The following is a 24,941-nucleotide window of genomic DNA, read 5'->3' as shown; positions in this document are numbered from 1 at the left end:
TCAATGAGGTGTGATGTGGGCTCCTTCCCAGGGAGGGCAGGGCGACAATCCACTCCACTACAAAACTGCCTTCTCTCTGCTGTCCCCCTTCCCTGTCACGTTGGTGGTGCTTAATCCCCTAAATTCAGATTTGCATATTAGATACAGCCCACGTGTTCATGTTGCTTGACCTGCTTAGGGTTTTCTAATTGCTTTCTACTCTTTAAAAGCGGGATGATTTCACCCTTGGGTTCACCAGTATCACTTTTCTTGAACAATCCAAAGATGGGCACGCCTGGGCGACATGCACCTTTGGTAGCCTCTGCTGGAGCTGGGCTGTGGCCGCCCCATTTAGATGGACGTGTGTGCTACAGTTGGACACGTTCTCCTTTTGTGTTCACAGTTCATGTTGCTGCCAGCCTGGGTGGTATCCCTGTTTGTTAGGCTTTCCTTAAATGCTAATGACCCCACGGTTTCCTCCTTGGTCTCCAGTCTACTCACTCTGCGTATTCTCCTGGAGGAAACTGCTTTTTCCTCGTGGCTTCAGTTTCAGTGCTGATCCTCTCTGAACCCCATCCTCTCTGTCCACCCCACTAATGGGTCACTGTAGGTCTTTATCATCTTTCAAGTGGATAATTTTGTCAGCCTCCCACCTGCTTGCCCAGCCCCTAGTCTGGCAGGAGCCCTGATCTATCCCCAGTTAATGCCATGGTCTATTATAAAGCCCACATCTGGTTGTGTAAGCACTCCCACCCATCCCCAGAATGTACTTCTTTGACACACCATTGCTATAGGAGTGAGCCCAGTCTCCTTTAGGTGGCTCTCTCCCGGCCCTACCATCCTCTCCCATCTCCCTTCTTGCTTCTACTCTTGTGCTTTATGATTTGGTCAAATGGAATTACTTATATAAGCTGCACTCTCTTTCTAGGTCTCTGTGTGTGCCACTTTTGGTTCAGTGTGGCAGCGTCTCCTCCTGGAAGCCTTCCTTGACTGCTCCCCATCCTCCCCCACACTGGGCGAGGTATCCTATTTGATGCTTCAGAATCATTTTGTATCTCCTCTAACATAGTCCTTAGTATCCTTAATTGTAATCACATTTTAATTTCTCCACTTCTCCAATTAAATGGTTTTAGGGGCTGAATTGTGTCCCACTATCCTCCTCCCCGCCAAATTCATCTGTTCAAGGCCCAACCAAACCCCAGTACTTCAGAATGTAACCATATTTGGAGATAAGCTCTTCAAAGCAGTGATTGAATAAAAGCGAAGCAGTTAGGGTGGGCCCTAATCCAAACTCACTTGTGCCCTTGTTTTTTGTTTTTTGTGTTTTTTAAGTTTCCTTATTGACTTTGAGCGAGAGAGAGAAAGAAAGCAGGGAAGAGGGGCAGAGAGGTGAAGAGAGAGGGAATCCCAAGCAGGTTCTACACTGTCAGCACAGAGCCGGATGTGGGGCTCGAACTCTAGAACCACGATCTAGACGATCACGACCTGAGCCGAAATCAAGAGTCAGATAGATGCTTAACCAACTGAGCCACCCAGGTGCTCCCAGTTTGACTCGTGTCCTTGTGAAAAGAGGAGGAGACACAGGGAGGAGTGCCCACAGAGGAAAGGCCAAGTGGGGACACAGGGAGAAGAGTGCTATCTGCCAGCCAAGGAGAGAGGCTCCTGAAGAAGTCAAACTTGCTGACACCTTGATCTTGGACTTCCAGCCTGCAGAACTATGAGAAAATAAATTTCTGTTGCTTAAGCCTCCCACTCTGTGGTATTTTGTTATGGCAGCCGTCGTGGACTGATACAGATGGTAGGCAATTTGAGGACCAGTTCAAGTCTCTTTCTCTTGGTGTTCTTATCATATGCTGCAACGCCTGTCCTACGGTAAAGGCAAAGTGAATATTTATGGAGTCAGTCTATTGATAAATTGATAAACAGAAAGACAAATTTGATACTGATCAATGCAGTCCATTCTGAGAGTTATTTTGATATGATAAATTTGTAAATTTTTAAAAACATTTTTATTATTGAGAGACAGAGACAGAGCATGAGTGGGGGAGGGGCAGAGACAGAGGGAAACAGAGAATCTGAATCAGGCTCCAGGCTCTGAGCTGTCAGCACAGAGCCCGACGCAGAGCTCAAACCTACCAACTGTGAGATCATGACCTGAGCTGAAGTCGGTCAGTTAACTGAGCCACCCAGGCGCCCCTTGATATGATAAATTTGAACTTAAGGAACTTATAACAAGTTCCTTATCATAAAAGGACTTGCAAATCACAGATGGCACAGGAAAAGTGCATTGGTTAGTGAATAAGAGGGTCGTATCCTAACAGTGTTTTGTTTTGTATTTATAGTAGCTTTTCTCTACCAAAAAGGCTCTGGCCCCCCTGGGAGCGGCAGTGAGAGGCATCAGTATGTGGGAACTTCTAGGGAAGCCCCGGTGTGAGGGGACGTGAGGGAGCCTCTGGCTGGCACCAAGGGTTCTGCTGGCTGGCAGGGGGCCAAGTCCCCTGGGAAGATCCTCTCAGAACTCTGCTGGGATGAGTCAGCCACCCTTGCTCAGGAATGACAATCGCACCTGGAATGCGCCTTCTGGAATGGCAGTGGAGGGAAAGACCTGGCAGATTGGAGGTGAAAAGAAAGATGACTGTCAGTAATTTATATGACAACAAGCATCTGGGCAAGAAGTTTCTGCAGGGTCAATCAACATCTAGATGATTTCAATCCACAAACACAACAATATCTAGAAGCATCTGGGTGGTAAGTGGAAAAGCTTGTGTTTTTTTCTACACGCGTAGCACCTTTGGACAACCCCAGCCAGGAACAGCTTGGTCAGGAGGAAGGAGATGAACTGTCGCCACATTCCCCACAGGTTGCCCTGGTTTGGAAGAGGCTAGATTCGGCCAGAGTTGTGGTTTACCAGACACGTGCACACATAAATACACACGAATGCCATCTGAGGCTGCTTGTGTGGATCCAGAGAGACTGCAAGCTAGGAGTTGCAGAGAGAAGGCTCCCCCTGGGACTGAAGAATGCCAGGCAACAGACTCCTAGATCCATAGCATTCAGTGCATTGAGCCATCCCACCCCATGCACGGTGGGTGACCAGTATTGGTCACAGGCAGCAGTGGCACCAAGAGCACACAGTAGGACAGCACGCTCAGAGAAAGAATGAGAATGGGATCAGGCCAGTGGTAAGCATCTTGGTAGTCAAGGTGGTTGACCTGAATGGGAGTCAGAAGACGGGCTTAAGTTTCAGTTCTTGGGAGCTAACATCACCTGCCCTGAACAAAGAGGTCCCATAAGGAAGCAGGGCTCACAGATCACAACCCCATCTCACCATGAATTCCTGGAGTTATGGGGTCACCATCTGCTTCTGAGACCAGATTAAATGATGCTATAATTTCCATTCATTCATTCATTCATTCATTCATCCTTCATTCACTCGACCCTATTTATTGAATGCCTATAAGGTACGGATCAAGAACTACCCTAGTTAGTGGGGATTAAATAGTAAACTAGTGTATGGAGGATATAGGGGAAATAGGTCCTTGCAGTAAATGGAATAGGTGCTCTGATGGGGTGGGGGTGTGCTGAGACCTCACCCAGGCCTGACGCCTCCCTACTGCCCGGAGGAAGTGATATCCACGTGAAGATTTGGAGGGTGAGTGGAACTGAGCCAAGGAAAAGGAGGGCTAAGGAGTTTCCCAGAAGAGGGGGCCCGGCCGTGCGGTGGCTCAGAAGAGGAAGAGTCAATAGTTCAGAGGGCTGGACTATTTAGTGGGAGAAATGAGGCAGATGAACTCCACACGGCCGGGTCCTGCAGAGAATCTGTTCCTCCTGGTGGTGAGGGTGTGGACCACTGGCAGGCTGAGTATGTGGTCTCAAGCTCACAAGATAGAACAGAACAGGAGGTAAAGATTGGGGAATCTCTTGTGTATAGATATCACAGTCCTGAGAATTCGTGAAATCCCTCCCAGAGAGTGTCCAGAGTGAGAAGACAGAGCCCAGGACACTCCTGGAAATCCTCAACCTTTAAGGGATGGGCAGAGTTGCAGGGGCACCTGAGCCCAACTGGGATGGGTAGCCAGAGAGCTGGGAGGAGAACCAGGAGAGGCGGCAGTAAGGTAGGTTCCCAAAGGAAGAGCAGGTTTGAAGGTCGAGGTCATGGTTAACAGTGTAAAAGAGGCTAAAAAATCAAGTAAAATAATTAAAAAAAAAAAAAAGCCTAATAAACAACATGGGGATGGTTGGGAATCATGGTGAAGTCAGAAGCTTCTAGATAATCCCGGTGTAGGGAGGGAGTAGAGAGGAGGAGAAGAGAAAACCGCGTTGTGAACTTTCTAAAGAGTTCTGGCCATGGTGGCAGGAAAGAGCTCCTCCTGGAACCAGAGGGCTTTGGTGTGGAGGCACATTGAAGATGAGAGAGAGAAGAGCGAATGTTACTGAGTGCCTTGGGGAGCTGAGACCTTTCAGCAGGGATGGGAGTGGATTCCAGGGTTTAAGGAGTGGAAGGTGCCCCCCACCTTGCGGCAAGCCCAGAACGTGTTTCGATGCTGTGTGGGCATTAGGGAGTGGAACCGTGTGGTGGTCAGACTGTGTGAAGGTAGCCCTGCCCCGTCCTTCTCCCGGCTGTGTGACCTTCAGCGAGTCATTTAAGCCCCCTCAGCCTCAATGTCTTCATCTGCCACAATGGGACTTACCTCGTAAGGCTATTGGAAATACCGAGTTCCGTGAGGGACATAAAATAAAGTGCCTGGTAAGTACTTTCTGAGCGTTACCGCCTCAGAAGGATGGCCGCTGGCCAGCGGCCTGTCCATCGAGGGCGGGGGGCGGGCGCGTCCCCCAGTGTCCTCCTCTGTCCTGAATGGGGTGCGGGCTCCTCCTCTCTGCTCTGCTTGCTCTCTCCCTGCCCCGGAAGCCACACAGCCCTTGTTGATCTCTGTGATCTCGACTGTACTTACTCTGTGGGGCCTCTGACAGGAATAGAGGCTGGGGACACACCTACTGGCACTCTGCATCAAAGGGTAGGTGACACCTCAGGGGGAAACCACAGCTTCGGAGCTCTTTGCTGGAAAGCCCAACCGCCTGTTTTTCTGTAGGCCGGGATTGCTGCGAGAGGGAATGCGGATTGCCCCCTGGAACAAGGCAAGGTACTTCCGAAATGGTCCTGTTGTTTTTGAGCATCACCGCAATGCGATGTATAAGGTGATGTAACAAGAAGGGAGCGCCCCGAGGGAGGGCAAGGCGATTCCTCACTAGATTTCTCAGCCAAATTCTGTGCTTTCTTTCGGCTTCTGCTGCCCGCCCCCAATTTCCTCCCAGCAGTGACTGGGGCTGCCTTCCCCCTCCCCGCCGCCTCCCCTATCCCCCTCCCCATTAGAGAGCTGGATAGGCTTATCCCCACAGAATCAGACAGGGGAGCCCCAGGAAGGAGATGGGGGCTGGGTTGAGAATCCAGTGCCCAGAGAGGAAAATGAGGCTCAGGGTCCCTCACTGAGTAACTGAGTGGCCAGTCCGGGACTCAAAACTCAGCTCTCCTGGCTCCTGGTGTAGGGCTATTTTCACAGTCTCTCCCTGTTAAATGATGGGGATTTTAGTAATCCACCCATCTCCCCTCAGCCTCTGACAGTTGCTAACTTACCCAAAATGCTCTGCACACCTCCTGTGAGTCAGGTCCTTTCTAGGCACTGGTGACATAGCAGCAAAACAGAAATAAATCTCTACTCTTGTGTGCTTACAGTTCAGTGAAGGGAGACAGATAATAAATAGGACAAACAAATAAATGATAGCAATATCCTCCACAACGTCTCCCCAGGGAACATTTCCTCGATAGACTGCCACTGAATTACTAAAGCCCAATTTCATAGAATGTATGTGTCTCTTAATACAGTGTCTTTTTGGTCAATGATTATCTAGAAGAACACATACATATATGACCTCCAAACTCCACACAACATTTAAACTGAATGATTTGCAGGCACAGTTTTGAATGATAGTCTAAAAGCAATTCCTGGAAAGTCAGAAGTCCTTTAAAGGCCCATGGAGTGTCAGCATGGGGTGTGTGTACCATGGTTGTTAGAGCTGAGAGAGAGAGACCATAGCATATCAAGCAACTCTTTGCTATGAACACAGCAATTTTTCGGTGATCAGAAAGCAATGCTGAGAGCGTCTTAACGTGTATATCCTAAATATGTGGATACATAGGCGTTTTATACTGTCTTAGTTACATTTTAAGAAATTGGTTGGGAATTTGGGGTTGATGTAACCCAACATCCCGAATGAAGTCAAGGGAAATAGACTCCCAGTTAGCGTTGTGCTGAAGACTGATATTTAAGAATCTATCCTATTAATTATGTCGTGGGAAGGCGAGAGGTGTCATCAACTCCCAGGGCCATATTTGTGTGCTTTCTCATAGCGACGTCTGGTTAGGACTATGGTTGCCGTTTCGGTGTCCCCTTGGGTGACAGATCCCTTTCAGGGGGAGTTAGCACAGAAAACGGTCTTTAAGTCAGAGACGTTTAGGTGGGCACCCTATCTTTGAACACGTCCTCCACTAGGAAGCTCGGTGATGGTGACCATGGCCAGTTGCAAAATAGCTTCGGTAGAAAGCGCAAAATGACCCCTGGTCAAGTTCAATGCCTGACTTTTGCCAGGAGGGGTGGCCCAGTTCCGTGAACTTTTTTTTTTTTCCTTGAATGGTAGCTATGGAATGGGAGGAAGTCTCCCACAAAGGATTTCCTTTGGTCATTGTTTGTTTTTTTTGTTTTGTTTTGTTTTTTTTTTTTGCTTAGGAAAAAGCATGCAGTGGGGGAGGGACAAGAATCCCCCTCCCTTTGTGAATTCTGTGATTCAGAGTTTAAAAGGCTAGTGGCAGGATCTGGGTCATAGACTTGGTTTCTTTCTAGTGTGAAACCTTCTGCTTCACATGCCTGTCCCTTTAAATGTTGGGACAAGAGCCCTCATTCTGTTCTATTTTGGTATTTGGTCACATGAGTGCAAGGTGTTTTCCTTGAGGTTAGAATCTGCACTAAGGGAAGTACCAAGTACTGGAATAACCAAGTCTTAGGTTTTTAGCTCTGTAAAAACTTGAAAGGTCACTTAGCTCCGCCTCCTTCTCAAAGCAGAACCCCCTCCTACTCCCTGTGCTGCTAAATGGGAGTGTGTGCTCTGAGCACATCTGAGTGAGGGTGAGTGCATTAGTCAGGCTTCTCCAAAGAAACAGAATCAACAGGATATGTATACATATAGGAGGAAATTGACTTTAAGGATCGGCTCACGCAATTATGGAGGCAGACAAGTCCAAAATTTGCGGGGTGGGTCACAGGCTGAAGACCCAGTATTGTGGTTTGAATGTCTGCGTCTCTCCCAAATTCATATGTCAAAATCCTAATTTCCAACGGGATGGTGTTAGGAGGCAGAGCCATCGTGAATGGGTTCACTGTCCTTATGCAAGAGGCCAAGAGACTTCTTACCCCTTCCGTGGGATGAAAAGTCTATAGCCAGGAAGAGGGCCCTCGCCGAACCATGCTGGCACCTTGATCTTGGACTTCCAGCCTCTAGAACTGTGAGAAATGAATTTGTTGTTGGTAAGTCCCCCAGTCTGTGGTATTTTGTTACAGCAGCCCAGACTAATGCTGCAGTTCAAGTCTGAGGGCCATCGGCTGGCAGAATCCCCTCTTGCTCAGGAGAGATCAGTCATTTGTTGCATTGAAGCCTTCAACTGACTAGATAAGGCCCACCCACATTGTGGAGGACAATTTCCTTTACTCAAAGACCACTGATTTAGATTTACATCTCATCTAAAAATACTCTCACAGAGATATCTTGAATAGTGTTTGATTAAATATCTGGGTACAGTGGTCCAGCCAAGTTGACACATACCATTAATCATTACAGTGGGGTACAGTATCTGGAATATTATGGGTACCTGTGAATGTTGAACAATTAAAACACACACACACTCACTCGTGAATTGAACTCCCCCTGGGCAGAAATAAATGAAGAGCAAGTCTTGGGTGGGGAGAGTATCTCCTTGGTGATTTGTGCCTAAAAAAATGGGTGGGTAAAGGATATGACACCCGGGACTGGATAACTGATTAGGAACGACCTTGGCTTCAGAGCTCTTAAAAGCTAATGTTAGCCAGCTGCAGAACGTCCTGCATCCCTGGATTTGCATAGGTGCTGAAAGGGACAGTTAGCTGGTGTGTGTGTGTGTGTGTGTGTGTGTGTGTGTGTGTGTGAGTGTGTGAAAAGTATGTCCCCACACACACATGTGAGGCAGCATAACAGAAAGGTTAGCTGGCACACGGGCTGGGAACCACACTGCCAAGTTGAAATCCAGCTTTGCCACTGACTTGCTGTGTAACTGCGGGCAAGCTACTTGACCTTGTGTGCTTGGTTCCCTCATCTGTAAAATTGGGAAGTAGCAGAACCCATACTTCCTAGGCTGAGAGGAATAAATGAGATAGTGGCTATGGAGTGCTTACAAGATTGTCTGGCACATAAGTCCTAGAAATGTCAATCATCATCATCATCATCATCATCTATACGACGCATGCCAATGGTTGCCATGGTTACTTGTAAGCAAAGACCAAAACTCTGCTAATGTAGTATTGCAGAGCCCATGCTGGATATAGCCTCCTAAGATGTATACTTTTGGTACTTCATTTTTTTTTTAATGTTTTATTTTACTTTTGAGACAGAGAGAGACAGAGCATGAACAGGGGAGGGTCAGAGAGAGAAGGAGACATAGAATTCGAAGCAGGCTCCAGGCTCTGAGGTGTCAGCACAGAGCCCAATGCGGGGCTCGAACTCACGGACCGTGAGATCATGACCCGAGCCAAAGTCCAATGTTCAGCCAGCTGAGCCACCCAGGTCCCCTTTCTTTTAGTACTTCATCAGTGGAACTCCATTGGGTAGGATCCAGATCATATCTGTCTTAAATTAAATTAATTTTTTTTCAGTAAACAGTGTTAGAGCAGTATGCTGGCTTGACATTGGAATAAATTCAGCCTTTGGGGCTTGCGAGGATCACTTGCAGACACACAGCCTTTCTGCTGGGGAGGGGGGAGTGCAAGAGTCCTCTCCCCTTACTGCTCACGTACTCAGTGAACATGTTGCTGGCCACCTGAGGCTCAGGTGTGCCTGAGGCTGCTGGAACGGGAGTGCAGATAATGACAGCTCCTGGGCTCTGGCGGGATCCGGCTCCTTCTCCCTGATAAATGGCTTCGCAGATGCTGCCAGCTTCATGCTCAATTAATCTCAGTTGAATTGATCATCCAGTTATAAAGAAAACCATTAGCAATAAGGCAAAACTTCCCAAAGAGCTTTTACGGGGAAGAGGAAAGGAAGTGAATTGGTTTTTTAAAAGAAATTAAGATGATGAACCGTGTTCGAAAAGAACACAGCACCAGCCTTCTCTCTACCCAGCTGACTCAGCCCTAAGGGGGTGGGATAAGAAAGTGGTTTTTTTTTCACCTATTCATCTTAGGAATCGTTCAGAGGAAATACCTTTCAGATAAGCGAGCACACATAAGGCTTATCCTGTGCCAGACTTTATTGGAAGCTGAGAAACTTTACACATACTGTTATCAACTTTTTGGATTTCCAACAACACAGTTGGAGCGACAAATGGTATTATTTTTCACCTGTTTTGCAGATGAGGAATCTAAAAAAAGATGAAGTAACTTGTCCAGCCTCACAAGTGGCTGAACTGGGATCCAAAGTCTGTGCTCTCGGGCCTTTGCTACATGTGTCCCGGTTCTCTATTTTTTGGGGGGACCCAGACTCCAACTGGGCGACTCCCCTGCCCCTGCCTGTCCTTCAGCTGCTCTTCACCTTATTCCTGGAACGTCACATTCATGTTTCCTGTACCACATGCAGCCCTGCAAAAAGTAACTCTGTTACTATATATGTAACGCATGTTCACTGTAGAAAAAAAGCAACAATAGAAAATACTGGGGAGCAAACAAAAGAAAAGAATAATTATTCATGCTATACTTGCTATAATTATTACACTTGCTAAAACCCTCCTTAACTTTTTGGTATATATCCTTGTAGATTTTTTTTTCTATGTACATCCTTTCCTCTTAAGCAACAGCGAGCTCATAGTCATACTGTTTTGTACTTTGATCTTTGTCACCTGAAATGTCACCTAGAATGTCTTTTCATTTAAATAAGTATATTTCTATGACATCATTTTTAATTCTTAAAAAGTATTCCACCGTATGGAAACATTACAGTTTACTCAACTAATCCTTGCTTTTTGGGTAACTAACTTGTTTTCCAAATTTTGAAATTTAGAATTAGAAATGAGCCTCCTGTAAACCTCCTTGCAGCTCACCTCATATGTACGTTACACGTAGTTTAATTAAAGTATTAATATTAATTATATTACTATGTTTAATAATTATTGTAAATGCCCACTAGCTCACAGGTTTATTTACAAACCGCCACCCTTTTTCACTTCAAGAGACTCACCTATTATTAAGGTGATCACTGGGATCAGTAGTAAGTTCTAGTCAGTTTTCATTAACATGAATCTTGATTTCATGAAAATTGTATGAATTCAACGTTAAAACTGTGGTGAGTCGTGTTTTAATTTTTTAGAAGATAACTGATGGCCTATGAATAAAACATACAGAAAGTGGCATATTCTGACAGGCTCTCAGGAGCCTCCTATGCAAGACCCCGGCGGGGTGGGACGCCAGTGCTCAGGGACATTTGTCTCTGTCACCTCGTGCACTGGTTTGAGAATCAGGACTCATAGTCCATGTTGGGGCAATGTGCCTGCCGCTCCTTTGGTTCAGGCCCTCGTCAGGCTCTCCCTGAACTCTTTGCTCAGCCTCCTGCCTCGTTTCCTACCCCCTGGAGCTTCTCTTTATTTGCACTTTGCCGTCAAATTTAGCTAACTCGCCAGGCCGATATTGTTCAAATAGCCAAAAACCTTCAGAATGCTTTTTCATGGAGGATGGAGAGTAAGAGACTAAAATGCAACAAAAGGGGGGCGCCTGGGTGGTTCAGTCCCTTGAGCATCTGACTTTGGCTCAGGTTGTGATCTCACAGTTCATGAGTTCGAGCCCCACATGCGGCTCTGTGCCGACAGCTCAGAGCCTGGAGCCTGCTTCGGATTCTGTGTCTCCCTCTCTCTCTCTGCCCCTTCCCTGCTCGGTCTCTCTCTCTCTCTCTCTCTCTCTCTCTCTCTCTCTCTCTCTCTCTCTCTCTCTCAAAAATAAATACACTAAGAAAAAGTGCAACAAAAGGTTTAGCCCAAGTATCAGGTGTTTATCTTCCACCATTCCATAATACCTGCCTGTGCCTTGCCCCTCCACTTTAACAGGTAGAAAAAGCTCCTGACTACCACTAGGGGGGCTTCCTGCTTCCCAACCCCCTTTCCTGGTTTGGTCTAGGCTTCAGGTAGTCAGGGGCACCCATCACCCCCTCCCCCCCATGCGCACCTGCCCTTAGGCCGCCTGCCCTCTGGCCCAAAAGCGGGGATTCTCCTCATTAAGAGTACTTTCTATCCCTCTCTCTCTCCTCCCCCAATCGGGGTTGGGTAGTCTCAGCTCCGATGTGTGTTTTCAGTGCCTCTAAAAGAATTGTATTCTTTTTCTAAAAATGCCTTTAATTGGAGAAGCAGAAGCGGCAGGGATTTACAGTCAGATCGGGGGACAGCATGACACTTGTTTTCTCACAGACAAGGTGCTTGTGAGGAATTTTACCCTTATTAATGTGACTCAAATGGAACTGAGCTTGAAAACAGATGAACTGAGCTTGCAGGGTGTCTTTTAAGGATGCCGGGCTCTTGGGAGAGTCGGTGCCTTATCAAAACTTTGCATATTTTAAATGGTTTTATCCAAAAAAGTAATCATTCGCTTTTCTTCCCCTCTGAGGGCACATGTGCCTGGGTACCCACAAGTCAGAGACAGCATCAAAACGTTCCCATGGTTTGGTCTAAGGCAAGGCACCCACTCCATGGGGGCAATTGAATGCAAAGCGTCGAATGTCTCAAACAGTGTGACCGAAATGAAAAACAGCAAAAACAGCACTTGTATCATGGGGACACAGGCCCGATGACCTGGTTCTTTAACTGGCGTTTCTTTGTATAAATCTCTTTAATTTCGCGGAAGCTTAAATGTACAGAACACTGTTGTTTACATAACCTCATTTAAACTCGGGGAACTGGATTCCGTGAAGTTAGGAGGCTGGCCCAAAGTCACACTTCTTTAAGTGGCCAGGGGTAGACCCCCCCGATTTTGGATCCGGGTCTTTCCACTCACGTGCAATTGCGTTTTGCTAAGAGCTGTTTCCGTGCCATTTTTTCATTGCCCATACATGCGGATAGCTTGCATTTGATGCAATTGCTGGCTAAAATCATGAGATTCAGTTTTCAATGTGAGCCCCCAACACGGGCATCTGTGGGGAAGAATGGCTCACGAGTGTGGACTGTGGTGGGGGCCGTGATGTGGTGGGGGAAGGGGTGGGCGTCACGGGTCTTGGGACACAAAGTACAAGAGTTAGGGCTTGGTTTCTTCAACACCCCCTCCCCACAAGCTGCACCCGTGGGACTGTTGGGTCTGCATTCCAAAGAGCTTGTGTTCGGTCTCAGTTCAGGAGAATTTGGGAGGGTCTAGAGGGGAGCGGGAGATAGCAGAAGGAACTTCCTATAATGTCCTTGCCCCTCTTCTTTCCCACCGTCGGCAGCCAGACAACTCCTGAATTCAGGACGGAGCAGCAACACTTTCAGGGTGTTATTTGATATGCAGATATTACAGTTAACTAGGAATACGTTTGGACCTCCTCTTCTTTATGCCAATATATTATTTTCTTCTAGACTGCTGTTGAATGTCAAAAAAGAAAAAAAGTGACATTGAGGAACGGGTTGACTTTAAAGGGGTCTAGAGTTATTGTCTTGAACACTATTTGGCAAAAGTGCTGACAGGCTCAGAGATGAGCAAAGGTGAGGAATCTCAAGATTCTTGACTGCCGTGACTGACCTTGGGAAGGCTACCAGGAGAAAGTAGAGGTCAGCAGTATATTCCCAAACCACTGAGCCCTCTTTGGGTTCTTCCTTTCCACGCCTTTTCTCTACTGGCTTTTGTAAAACCTCATGTCCTAAGACAAATTTATGAGGAAGCAAAAGGGGCTGATGAAAGAAATTGAGTCCAGTGGAGTGGATGAGAAGCCTTAAGGTGTTTAGTTCATCTTGTCCTTTTAAACAGAGCTCTCTAACCATGCTCCCTATCACACCTTCTTACTGTCTTTTCTTCCCTTGGCATGAAGCCAGGGAAGAAGTCATTATTGTTGTTATTGTTACTGTTGTTATCGTTATTGTTGTTAACACTGGTGGAGCAAAAGAGTTCCCAACTCTCTCTCACCAATTGAGTTAGACCCTTTGGAGGAGAAGTAAGTTTGATGTGTCTTGCTAAAAGTATGTTCCACATCTGATGGATAGAAATACAAGCCATAAATCCACCTACACTATCAGCCAGGATCAGTCCTTTCCCTTTTCACTTTACGATATCATAAAGGAGCTTCTAAAGTGTCACCTTTTGGTGACACTTGGTAATAGCATACCGATGGGTGCTGCTAAAAAACCACCTTTGAAAGTTTGGGCTATAGGGTTGGTGACTGCTGTAAAATGGCCAGATTAACTTTACAAATAGTGAGCAAATCGTCTTCAGGTATTTACTCTTGACTCATTACTCTGATGAGGCGGGAGGCGAGACCCTGTAATGAGGATCATCGACAGGAAGGGTAGGTGATCATACAGAAGGATGCTGTTCAGACACGGGGCAGGAGATTGACTATAAATTTCTACTACTCTTGAAAAGGCAGAAGTCTAAAATGTAACACTAAAAATTTAAAAATAGTGTTGCATTTTGGCCATTGGTTATATTTACTTCTTTTTGATAAATATGTAACTGTATATCATTATGCATTTATCAAGTACCTGACAAGGGCCACATGCTGTGCTTGTCTAGGACACTCAAACAACCCCGTATTTTCTCTGGTATTGGGAAGCGGGGAGGAACACCCTCTGTTAAATTTTCTACCTCTGTTCAGTTGCTACCAGATTAAGTTGCTGCTAACTAGTCAAGTGGACCCATTTGAGACTGTGCTGTTTATCCTTCTCTGTCCTCTGTGACAGTGAGTGTGACCAGTGAACACACAGAAGCCAGGCTCCAGAAAGTTATAGAGTACGGAGGACAGAGTCCAGGGTACTCACCATCCATCCATCTGAACCCAAGACTCCTCGGTGCCTAGAATTCTAACACTCGTATAATTCAAATTAATTACACCTTGATTCTTTATTTTAAAAATCTAAGGAAGCCTGCACAAAAAGTACATTACAATAAGGTTGAATGAAATCAAAATGGAAAATTAAGACCAAAGAAAATGAGTCTATGGATATGCTAATTGTATGTAATTTGCCTTGATTGAGACTTAAATTTGGCTGCCAGCTTCATGGAAGCCCAGACAAAAGGGAAATAAGACAAGTTGCATCTTCTTCACAGCTCCTTGGAGGAGACAAATTTGATCAAGCATCAAATCCCAGAAAGGATCTTTAATGGGCTGCAGTGAGAAGATTTGCATTTGAGAGCCACCTGGATTCCTCTCTAAAAGAATGACTAACCCTTTGTCCTAAGGTCCAGTTTCCTCCTCCCTTGGAAATGGGGTTAATAGTAACTACTCTTCAGGGCTGTTGTGAGGATTAAGTGAGAGGCTGGGGAGGACGTGTACTGCATGATTGTTAGTTGGAATCGACCTAACTGTTATCAGCGGGGGAATGGTAAAACACAGAATGATACACTCTACATACTGCCTCCATCCGGTGCTGCACCCCTCCCAGGCTCCCCACCCTTTGTTAATGACTTTGCAGTTTCTCCCGGGAGAGCCAGAGTATATTCCCGCCCCCCTCCCCCCCCCCCCCCAACCAATTCTGAACTTCGCTGCATAATTTGCTTTGGCCAATGAAATGTGGACAGAAGTGACTCTGAATCGAGCCTTAGACCTTCAGAGGCACTACGTGTTTTCATTCACGCCTCTTGAATTTCTGCCATCACTGTAAGGATGGGACCTGCTGATTGTTTAGTCCAAGGATCATAACGGATGCATGGAACAGGGCTGGACCCAACCTGAAGTTCAGAGCCCAGACAAGTCTGGTTGACTGAAACCTTCAGTGTGAGTAAAAAGGAAAAGAGGAGAGAAAAGAGAGTTGTTGAAAACCATTGCATTTTGGGGTGATTTGTTACGTATGCTTACTGTGATAATAGCTGACTGATACAGTGGCCTTCTGTGATCAAACCTGGAGAGATATCTGTGATCTGTTAAATGAGAATGAAAGTTTCAAAAGCAAAATCATATAAATTCTGCTTTTGTAGAATAATATAAATGTCTGACCTGGTTTTTTTCTTTTTTTTTTTTAATGTTTTTTAATTCATTTTTGAGAGTGAGACAGAGCACAAGGGAGAGGCAGAGAGAGAGAGAGGGAGACACAGAATCCGAATCAGGCTCCAGGTTCTGAGCTGTCAGCACAGAGCCGCATGTGGGGCTCGAACTCACGAGCCATGAGTTCATGACCTGAGTCTGACCTGAGTCCGACCTGAAGTCCGACGCCCAACCGACCAAGCCACCCAGGCGCCCTGACCTGATTTTGTTTTTTTAAGAAGAGAATATGTTGGGGCATCTGGGTGGTTCAGTTGGTTGAGCATCTGACTCGATTTTTGGCTCAGGTCATGATCCCAGGGTCATGGAATCAAGCCCCGTGTTGGGCTCCATGCTGAGCATGGAACCTGTTTAACATTCTCTCTCTCTCTCTCTCTCTCTCTCTCTCTCTCTCTCTCTCTCTCGCAAATAAAAAATAATAAAATAAAATCAACTGTATTTATACAAAAAATAAAGTAAAAATTAGAAATAAAAATTAAAAAAGAATATGCTTATAGACCTAAATATTAAAAAGTATGAGGGATGGCACTCACATCTTTAAAAGTATGAAATTGAAAAGTATACACATTTTAAAAAACTGATGGGTTTTTTTTTGCCTTTTTTGAAAAATATTTATTTAAGTAATCTCTACACCCAACGTGGGGCTCGAACTCATGACCCTAAGATCAAGAGTGGCCTGGCCTTCCGACTGAGCCAGCCAGGCGCCCCTGCTTTTGCCTTTGGGTGCGTGTGTGTCCAATTTGTGAATTGCAAAAGCTTAAAGGTCAAACACAGGCACTTCCAGGCAGACTGCCGCCGCAGCACTGTGGGGTTATCTGTCTAGGGTTATCAGGGCAGACTTTTTGCTCAGGCTTGCCCTCATCATTGCCTGAGTGTCAGAGACTGTTGAAGACGACCTTGCGTTCTCTCAGCTGCTGTCGGAGCGGAGAAGCACCGCTCAGAGCTGCGCGGCTAGCGGGTAGAGTATTTAGGACTAGAAACCAACCTGGTTCCTTTGCTTCCTTGCTTTCTCCCTCCAGAAATATTTGTACTGTAGGGATGCTGTAGTGGACAAGATTCTCTAACAAAACACTGGCACCATCAAATCCCCAACCAGAACTTTATCCTTTCTGCACTCTTACATACATAATTTTATATAAATCCATAAGCACCGTCTTACACTTTGCTTCTGTTTTTCTTCAGAGCTGTCGCAGTCTATTTGGGCTGCTATCACAAAATATCACAGACTGGGTGGCTTATAAACAACAGAAATTTATTTTTCAGTGTCCTGCAGCCTGGAAGTCTGAGATCCAGGTGCCAGTGTGGTTGGGGAGGGGGCCCTCTTTCTGGTTCATAGATGGCTGGTTTGTTTGTTTGTTTGTTTTGCTGCATCCACATAGGGTAGAAGGGGCAAGGAAGTTTTGGGGCCTCTTTTATAAAAGCACTAATCCCATACATGAGGGCTCTGCCCTTATGACCTGAACACCTCCCAAAGGCCCCATCTCCTAATAGCATCATTTTTGGGGTTAGGATTTTAGCATATGAATTATGGGGGGACATAAACCTTCAGACCATAGCAAGTGCAGTCTATTTTTCCCTCTGTTGTTTGGCTCCCCTACCCTTCCCTTTTCTGTCCCAATGGGACCCTTTGTCTGGAGATCATTTTGGTTTTCCCCCATTCTTCATTTAATACAAAGTTGTCCCAAGTCACAGTGTCACATTCACCTTGGCCATTGGGGGTGAGGTGGGGGGTGGTGGACCGGATGGGTGGGTAGGGTAGGTGGCTAGGCAGTCTCACTGAGACTTTGTGGTTGGGTGACCAGTTAATACAGCATCCAAACTGAAGGCTCTGAGAGTAAAAGGAGGTTCGTTAATATTCCATTAGGAAGGGAGACATAAGTTGACATGCTCCTGGGCAAACCAAGCCCTGTGGTCATAGCTCTTTTGGTGTTGGTGGGTGGGGATATGCTGACGACGTTTGTGGCTTTGTGTAACTTGCTTTCACTTTTTAAACATTTCGGGAGCCCCTTCTACCCCAGCCCTGCGCCCAGGCCTCTCAACCTCTGGGAACCCATGGTGTGTTTGTTTCTCCTCAAGGAGACTCTAATATTTTTTTGGGAAAACACCTTTAGAAGCTATGGGATATCAATCAGCTGAACTTTCAGGGCACCTGGCACGCACCGAACATTCACTGAGGAAAGAGGCAGTCACAGTTCATACCCTAGATGATCGTTGAGAGGCGTAACTGACACAATGCCTGTTAAGCACTTAGCACAGGGCCTGGCACATGGTAAGCCTCTAGTGGGTTTTTTTTTTAATTTTTTTTAATGTTTTATTTTTAAAAGAGAGAGAGAGAGAGAGAGCAGAGCATGAGCAGGGGAGGGGCAGAGAGAGAGGGAGACACAGAATCCGAAGCAGGCTCCAGGCTCTGAGCCGTCAGCACAGAGCCCGATGCGGGGCTTGAACTCACACTGTGAGATATGACCCGAGCTGAGATCGGACACTCAACCTACTGAGCCACCCAGGTGCCCCTGTAGTGGGTTTCTTGATTATCATTTTAATCATCATTGTAATCATTCCACAACAATCAATATGAATAAGGTAAGATTCTTATTTTCAAAATTTGGGCAATGATAATAGGGGCATATCCAAGCAAACATGTAAACAGTGCTAAAAATATCTACAAAACTAGAAAGCGCTAGAGCTCTTCACACTCTTACGGGTGTGACTCACCATGTCTGTAGGAGGAAGCACAGGGCGGGGTGCGGGAGGTGGCCCTCTGACTGCCTCCCACTCCTGCAAGAGGCCTGGGAGCTTCTTAGCGGGAAACTCCTCTCCTTCATGCCGCCGAGAGAAATCTTTTCCTTGAAAGGAAATCCAGGGGCGCCTGGGTGGCTCGGTCGGTTGAGTGTCCAGCTTCGGCTCAGGTCATGATCTCACTATTGGTGAGCTCGAGCCTTGCGTCGGGCTCTGTGCTGCCAGCTCAGAGCCTGGAGCCTGCTTCAGATTCTGTGTCTCCCTCTCTCTCTGCCCCTCCCCTGCTTGTGCTCTCTTTCTCTCTCTCTCAAAAAAAAAAAATCAAAAAAATAAACACTAAAAAAAAAAAATAAAAGGAAATCCAGTATGTGGATATTTATATTTTATAATGGTAAAAAAAAAAAAAGGCTAGTAATTAGGATTATTTTAAAAGTAATGCATCATAGCAAAACCAAATTCTAAATTACATAGCAATTTAGAACTTGGGTTTGAGAGCCAGGGTCTTGGACTTGGCTGCTGGGTCCGCCCTTGTGGGGCATGTGACTCTAAGCAAGTGCCTGAGCCTGTGTGCCTCACAATTTCTGGACCTGTGAAGCAGAGATGTTAGTAAGGTTTGCCTGAAGGAGTTCACGTGAGGGGGAAGGGAATTAATCTGTGAAAAGTACCCAGGGAGTGCTCGGTACCTGGTGAGAGCCCCACAAATGTCATCTATAACTTGATACTTTAAGCATTCCCAGAGGTTATTAAGGTGCTATTAAATAAGTTAAACTCCTTAAGAAACAGCTAAGTGACCATGAGTTTAAGAGGTGTTTGGGGGGCGCCCGGGTGGCTCCGTCGGTTGAGCGTCCATCTCTTGCTATCGGCTCAGGTCGTGACCTCGCGGTTTGTGGGTTCGAGCTCTGCGTCAGGCTCTGCGTCAGAGCCTGCTTGGGATTCTCTCTCCCTCTCTCTACCCCTCCCTGCTTGCGCTCTCTCTTTCTCTCTCTCTCTGAAAATAAACAAACATTAAAACAGATTTTTTAAAAAGTTGTTTCTTACATAGAAGAAATGTGAATGCATTGGCCACATACAAAGGCTCAAAAAATGATTCTTCTGGTTCCATGGCTCTAGTTAGACTGTAATGCAAAAGATCACAGAGGTTCTCACCTATTTTTATCAAAGTGTAGTATTTACACCTTATGATGGATTGAAAAATACTGTTTTCTTCTAAACTAACAATTTGCCCCCTAGGAGATGGCTTTCCAAAGTTTGCTAGAATAGGAAGGAGTGTGGGTCTTCTAAGGAGAGAGCTAGAGAGGTCTTCTCATAATAAAGAAGCTCGAAGGCTCAGCTCCCTATTACCTGCACCTCCGGGCTTGAAATTGAAGAGCTGCCCCCAGGCCGGATGGCTGAGGACACAGGGACCCAGCTGCACAGCCCAGTAGGCTTCCCGGTAAGAAGGGGAAAAGAGGCAGCAAATAGCATAGGTTAGCAAAAGTATCTCAGTATTCTTTCCTTCCAGTCGACGGATGTAAACTGATGTGCCAGGCTCTGTGCCCAGTGCCTTCACGAGACTTACCCAACCCTCTGTGACCATCACCTTAAACGAGGATGTCGCCCGGGGCGGAACACTGGACGGGGATCCCCAGCCTGGGTTTGGTCATCTCCAAAATACAGCATTCACCTAGGTGGTGTCTTTGGTTCTTTGCTCACTGATGTTCTCTGGCTGTAACTGCTTCTCTCTAAATATCTAAGATTCCCAGGCCAGCATTCCCTTTGACAGCTCTTGGATACTTCATAATTAGCGCTGAGCCCTATGGCTCCCAAGTGCCTTCCTGGTCTGATTTAACAAACTGGCTCTTTTATTCCATTTTCCCCTGTCTGGAACTGTGAATGTTATAACTCTGTACAATGGGAATAGTAATAAAACCTACCGCATAAACTTATCATGAAGATTAAAAGTTTTAGTAGATGAAAGTCTTTTCAACAGTGCTTGACACGTAAAAATTGTCCATTTGTATTTGCCATTATTACAGGATTGTTAAGCACCACCTATGTACTAGGCCGAGTGCTCTCCGTGTGTTAGCTCATTTAATCAACAGAAAATAATTTATTCATTTCTTTTAATGTTTACTTATTTTTGAGAGAGAGAGAGCGTGATCAGGGGAGGGGCAGAGAGAGAGGGGGACAGAGGATACGAAGGGCTCAGGCTTGCAGGGCTCGGGCTCGAACTCATGAACTGTGAGATCATGACCTGAGCTGAAGTCGGATGCCAACTGATTGAGCCACCCAGGTGCCCCAGAATTTATTCACTTTTACGTCCAAGGGATAGAATTTTGTGATCAGTAGTATTTTTCCTTCTCAATCTTTTTTTTTTTTAATTTTGTATTCCTGACCCTCTTTTAACTGGTACCAGCATCGCACCAGTCACATGGATTACAATCTTTGATTCCTCTCTCTTTTAGCCTCCTCTCCTTCAGTCCACCTGCTCCTTATCAGATCAGGCAGATTTAAAATTCCTCTCCTATATTTCCTTGCTTTTTCTTGGCCCTGCCTTTTCCAGGCTCACTAGGCACTGTCCTCGTTTCTTAACTGGTTCCCGTCCATTCCAGGTTATATACTGCTACCTAACGTATCCCATGGTGGAGTTCTCCATCAAGTGCCATTTCCTCGGCTTGGAATTGAAGACTCTTTACTTTCCGGTCTTAATCTACCCTTTGGAACATCTCCAAAGTAGCCCCTTTATGCACTCTATTCTACCGCCAAAGTGTGCCATCCGCTTCCCCACTTAATATTAATGCTCCCCCATCTCCCTGGGAGGCTGTTCTTGTAATTCATTTGAATACAGGTTCCTTGTCAAATAATAAAGCAATGTACGGAAGTCCTCTTTGACTACTCCCGGACCCTGCTACCTCTCCCCAGAGACTGCCACCATTCTCCCTCAAAGGGCCCTCTTCCCACCCTTGTCCTCTGCATTGACATTCATGTATATGCGCATACAGAGAGTATATGGTGGTGCTTGTTGTTTTGTGTGTGGGTGTGTCTATGACATAAATAGTATCCAACTGTGCTTATCATTCTGCAACTTGCTTTTCTCCCCCAGCAATATGTCCTGGCAATCTGTCCATCAGGATGCATCTTAAATGCCACCAAGAATTCCCCCAAACGTTACAAGATTCCATTGTACTGGAGGTACTCTCTCGACCGACCCTCCTCAGCATCTCTTAGGGAGCTTTGTACTTTATATGTGTGTGGAGTAGGATGATGCGTGATTTTTTAATGTTTCTACTTTTCTATAATTTTAAAAATTCCAACTATTCCTCCAAGATGATATTTAAACAGATAGATGCTACATTAAACACACGCATACATGCGTTCTTCTGTTTTTGCTGTAATTTTGTGTTACCCGGACACCTATTAATTTGTCCTCCCTGTGACCTTGATAGTAGGACTGCGGGTGCCCTGGAGAGGCAGGCAAACACAGCATATAGGTCACCAGGAAAACGTGTCCCTGTGCAAATTCCTCAGACGTGCCCAACTCGTAGGCAACATCTCTACTTAGCATACGAGAAGAGCAAGTCTCATGGAAAATTCTGCCACACAGCCCCATGCTCAGCCATGCTAGAGCCTAAGCAGAAGGAAAAATGGGTACTTCTGTATACCTTTCTCAAAAGTTTGTATTTATGTTATTAATATGTTACATACTCACATATATCTATACATCAGATAAATATACAGCATATTAATTATGTTATATGTTGCTTAACTAATTATAAAGTATATATCATAGAAACACATTACATTTTATAGCATTATATTATATTAGAGATGTTAACATCAAAAGTTCATGAAAGCGCTACGATTTAAAAAAAGGACTGCGTATCAGGCCCGCCGGGGTTGTGCAATCTGTGTGCATGCCGCTGGGAACCCCTATAAGCCGCGCAGTGGGGGAGGCCCAGGTGCAGGCCCAGAACCGGGGGCTGATTGGAAACAACTGTTCCCATTGCACAATAATGCCACGTTGTGAAACAAACACCAACAGCCTGCCTTTACTGAAAATTTGACATTTTGTCTATCGTAGATTTAAGCAAATTACTGCATTAAAATCTTTGTTTTGGCTCCCTTTTAAATGTGACACCTGAGGGAATGCCTCGTCGGTGTCTCATCCTGGCCCTGTGGCCACAATAAAGGTAGCCGTTTATTCACTAAGCATTTATTAGCAAACGATCCGGGAAGTGGTGCGAGCTGTTCTGTACATTTGCATTCCAGCTCCGGTCCCGCCAGTGGGTGAGACTTGTGTTCTCCAGAGGCAATCTTCCCAGATCCCGGAGGCAGATCCTGTGACTCTCGGCCTACATCACACAAGGAAAGTCCTCTAAGTTGATGGCTGTTGACACAGGACTGTTTAGGGAACGACCTTGGGGATCAGCCTCAGGACAAAGCTACTGGCCTCATTAGAGTTTTATACTCCATTCCGGCAAGAGTGGGAAGTGTCTTTAAATGTTTTAAATATTTTAATCCACATTTCTGAACTTTTTACCAATTTCAAATAGTCATCATGCTACTTAAAGTCTTTTATTTTACCAATTAAAACTCCATTTATAATATTCACTGTGCTAGTTAGCAAAGTCTCAGTTATTGACCAAGACGTGGATCATGGCCCCTCTTGTGGTGGCCACTTTGGCGTGTTCGGGTGTAGCAAAAGCAGACGACCCTTGGAGTGTGGCTTGTTTTTTAGGTCAAACCTAGAGTGAAGCTTGAACCAGCCGGCACATCCATAACATCACACCATCTTCCCTTTAAATGTGCTGAAGTAAATAACAGACTCCATAACAACCTCCCATGGTGAATGGACAAATTTCTTCCGGGAGTGTGGCCACCTCACTATTAGGCAAATCCACATTTGTCCTTGGCCAGCAGAATTCCAGGGTCGGGGTCCTGGAGGCATCCTCCTGACCCCTGTTGCCCTGGTGGCCCCTCTGCCTTACCGCCACCACCCCCACCACCCCCACCCCCCCGCCCGCGTGCAACATTTGTGATCAGCAACTACCACAGGGCTGTCTAAACATGGTGGTGCTGGGGGAAATCAGATCATGAACTGGAGTGAGTGAGTGAGTGGAGACAGGCTGACCACCTGCATTCGACAATAACAAGGAGAGTGTGACAAGTCAAGGGGTCACAGGAGGTCTTAGCCAACAGGAACCCATTGCAGGGGAGGCGTGGGAAGCTCAGGGTCCTGGAATCTGAACTGAATGGGGGACTCCAAGCCAAGGAACTGTGACTTAAATGTAAAACCTCACTGAGCCCGATGTGCTCAGTGTGACTGAGCCGATGTGACTGGAGAATAAACACTGTGCTTAAATCCTTCCACAGACTAAAGTACAGACTGGGACATGACCAACACTAGGCCAAGGTTCGTGGGGTAAAGGAATTATGTCGACTCTTCAGGTGTCCGGAGGGGAGTGAGCATTACACAGTCCTGGTGCTAGTCGAGATGTGACTCCTCCCCACCGCCACCAAATTCAAGATACAGTCCCTGGAACTTATTTAACGAAAACTTCTGAGATCATGGGTTTGTTTTCTAGGGATCTAAAACCCTACCCTAAAAGAGAATGGCAGGAGTAACTTCTGACTAACCAAAGACACCAGTTTCCTTGTAACTAGTTACCAGTTAGCCAGTGTTTTAGCGATAGGTGCTAACGTTAGCCAAATCCTTGCTGTGTCCTAAGCACAACTGCATATTTTATATGCATTCATTTATCCCTATGGTCCAGATAAGAAGACTAAGTCAGGGGTTATGCCACATGCCCAAGTTTAGTGGCAGAGTGAGGATTTGAACTGGGTTCCTCCCCAATCCTGAACCTGTTCACCCGCGTTCCCAGACTCTGTGTTGTGGAGCATGGCCAACGGCACTGAAGGATTTCTCAGAAGGATGCATTTTCTTCCTTGTTTTCCACATAAAAGACCCTCCTGCTCTGCTGACATGAACCGTTCTTCTCTGCTTTTGCTGAGAAATAACGGGTGCTCCTGTTGAAGTGTCTGACTCTCGAAGGACTAGCAATTACTTTATAAGCCAGAGCAGCTGTAAGCAAGCCACAACTGGAAAAGCTGTCCTTACCACCAAAACAATCTGAGAGTGAGCAACGTGTCCAGTTCTCACCCCAAAGCCCAGCCGATTGTTAATCAAAAAAGTGGAGCTTAAGTGAATGAATTATGAACGGCCTTAACGTGCATTTGCATCTTTGATATTGTTCTATCCCCAAATAAATGCTGGGTTCGCTACTGGCTCGCCCCTTGCTGGTTGGATGAATTTACATCACGTAGTTTCTTTGATTGTTTGTATGCGTGATATTCATAAAATAGAGTTTTGAGAAGATTTTTAGCCCATAAAGGACTTTTTTTGTTATCCATCCTTTCTCCAACCTTCCTTTCAGGGTCTAAAGCATTTTGCCAGGAGAATAAATTGCATGTATGTGAGATTACTTTGATTTTTGTTTTTTTAATGAATTAGAGACATTCATAACAGCCCATACGAGCTTGGCTGAACATGAGAATAATGTGATAAAAGCATAGCAGTGCTTTCATTTGTCCACTAGCATTTTGGATAGGTGTATGATTTCTATTACACGTTTTAAAATTTCGATTATGCTAGCCTAGAAGTCTCTGAAGTTCCACGTAGGTAACTGTGGTATTAAATCGCCACAAAAACCCACGTTGCTTTTAAAATTCAAGGAAATCTGTGTCTTCCTGTAAATTTGGTTTCTCCCATTTTGTCAGGGAAGAAACAGAGGTCCTTGGCATCTCCGTGG

General features: G+C 45.8%; 1 long non-coding RNA gene across 1 annotated transcript in view; it reads left to right on the top strand.

The window, feature by feature from the left end:
• The window catches only part of LOC109497596, a 379,881-nt gene that overhangs the window by 128,432 nt on the left and 226,508 nt on the right, over nt 1-24,941 (top strand). The gene's annotated exons all lie outside the window — the stretch shown is intronic.

Source organism: Felis catus, chromosome A1 (genome assembly GCF_018350175.1).
Source record: "Felis catus isolate Fca126 chromosome A1, F.catus_Fca126_mat1.0, whole genome shotgun sequence".
Classification (NCBI taxonomy): domain Eukaryota; kingdom Metazoa; phylum Chordata; class Mammalia; order Carnivora; family Felidae; genus Felis; species Felis catus.
Note: the sequence above shows the minus strand (reverse complement) of the source record. Positions and strands in the feature narration are given on the sequence as shown.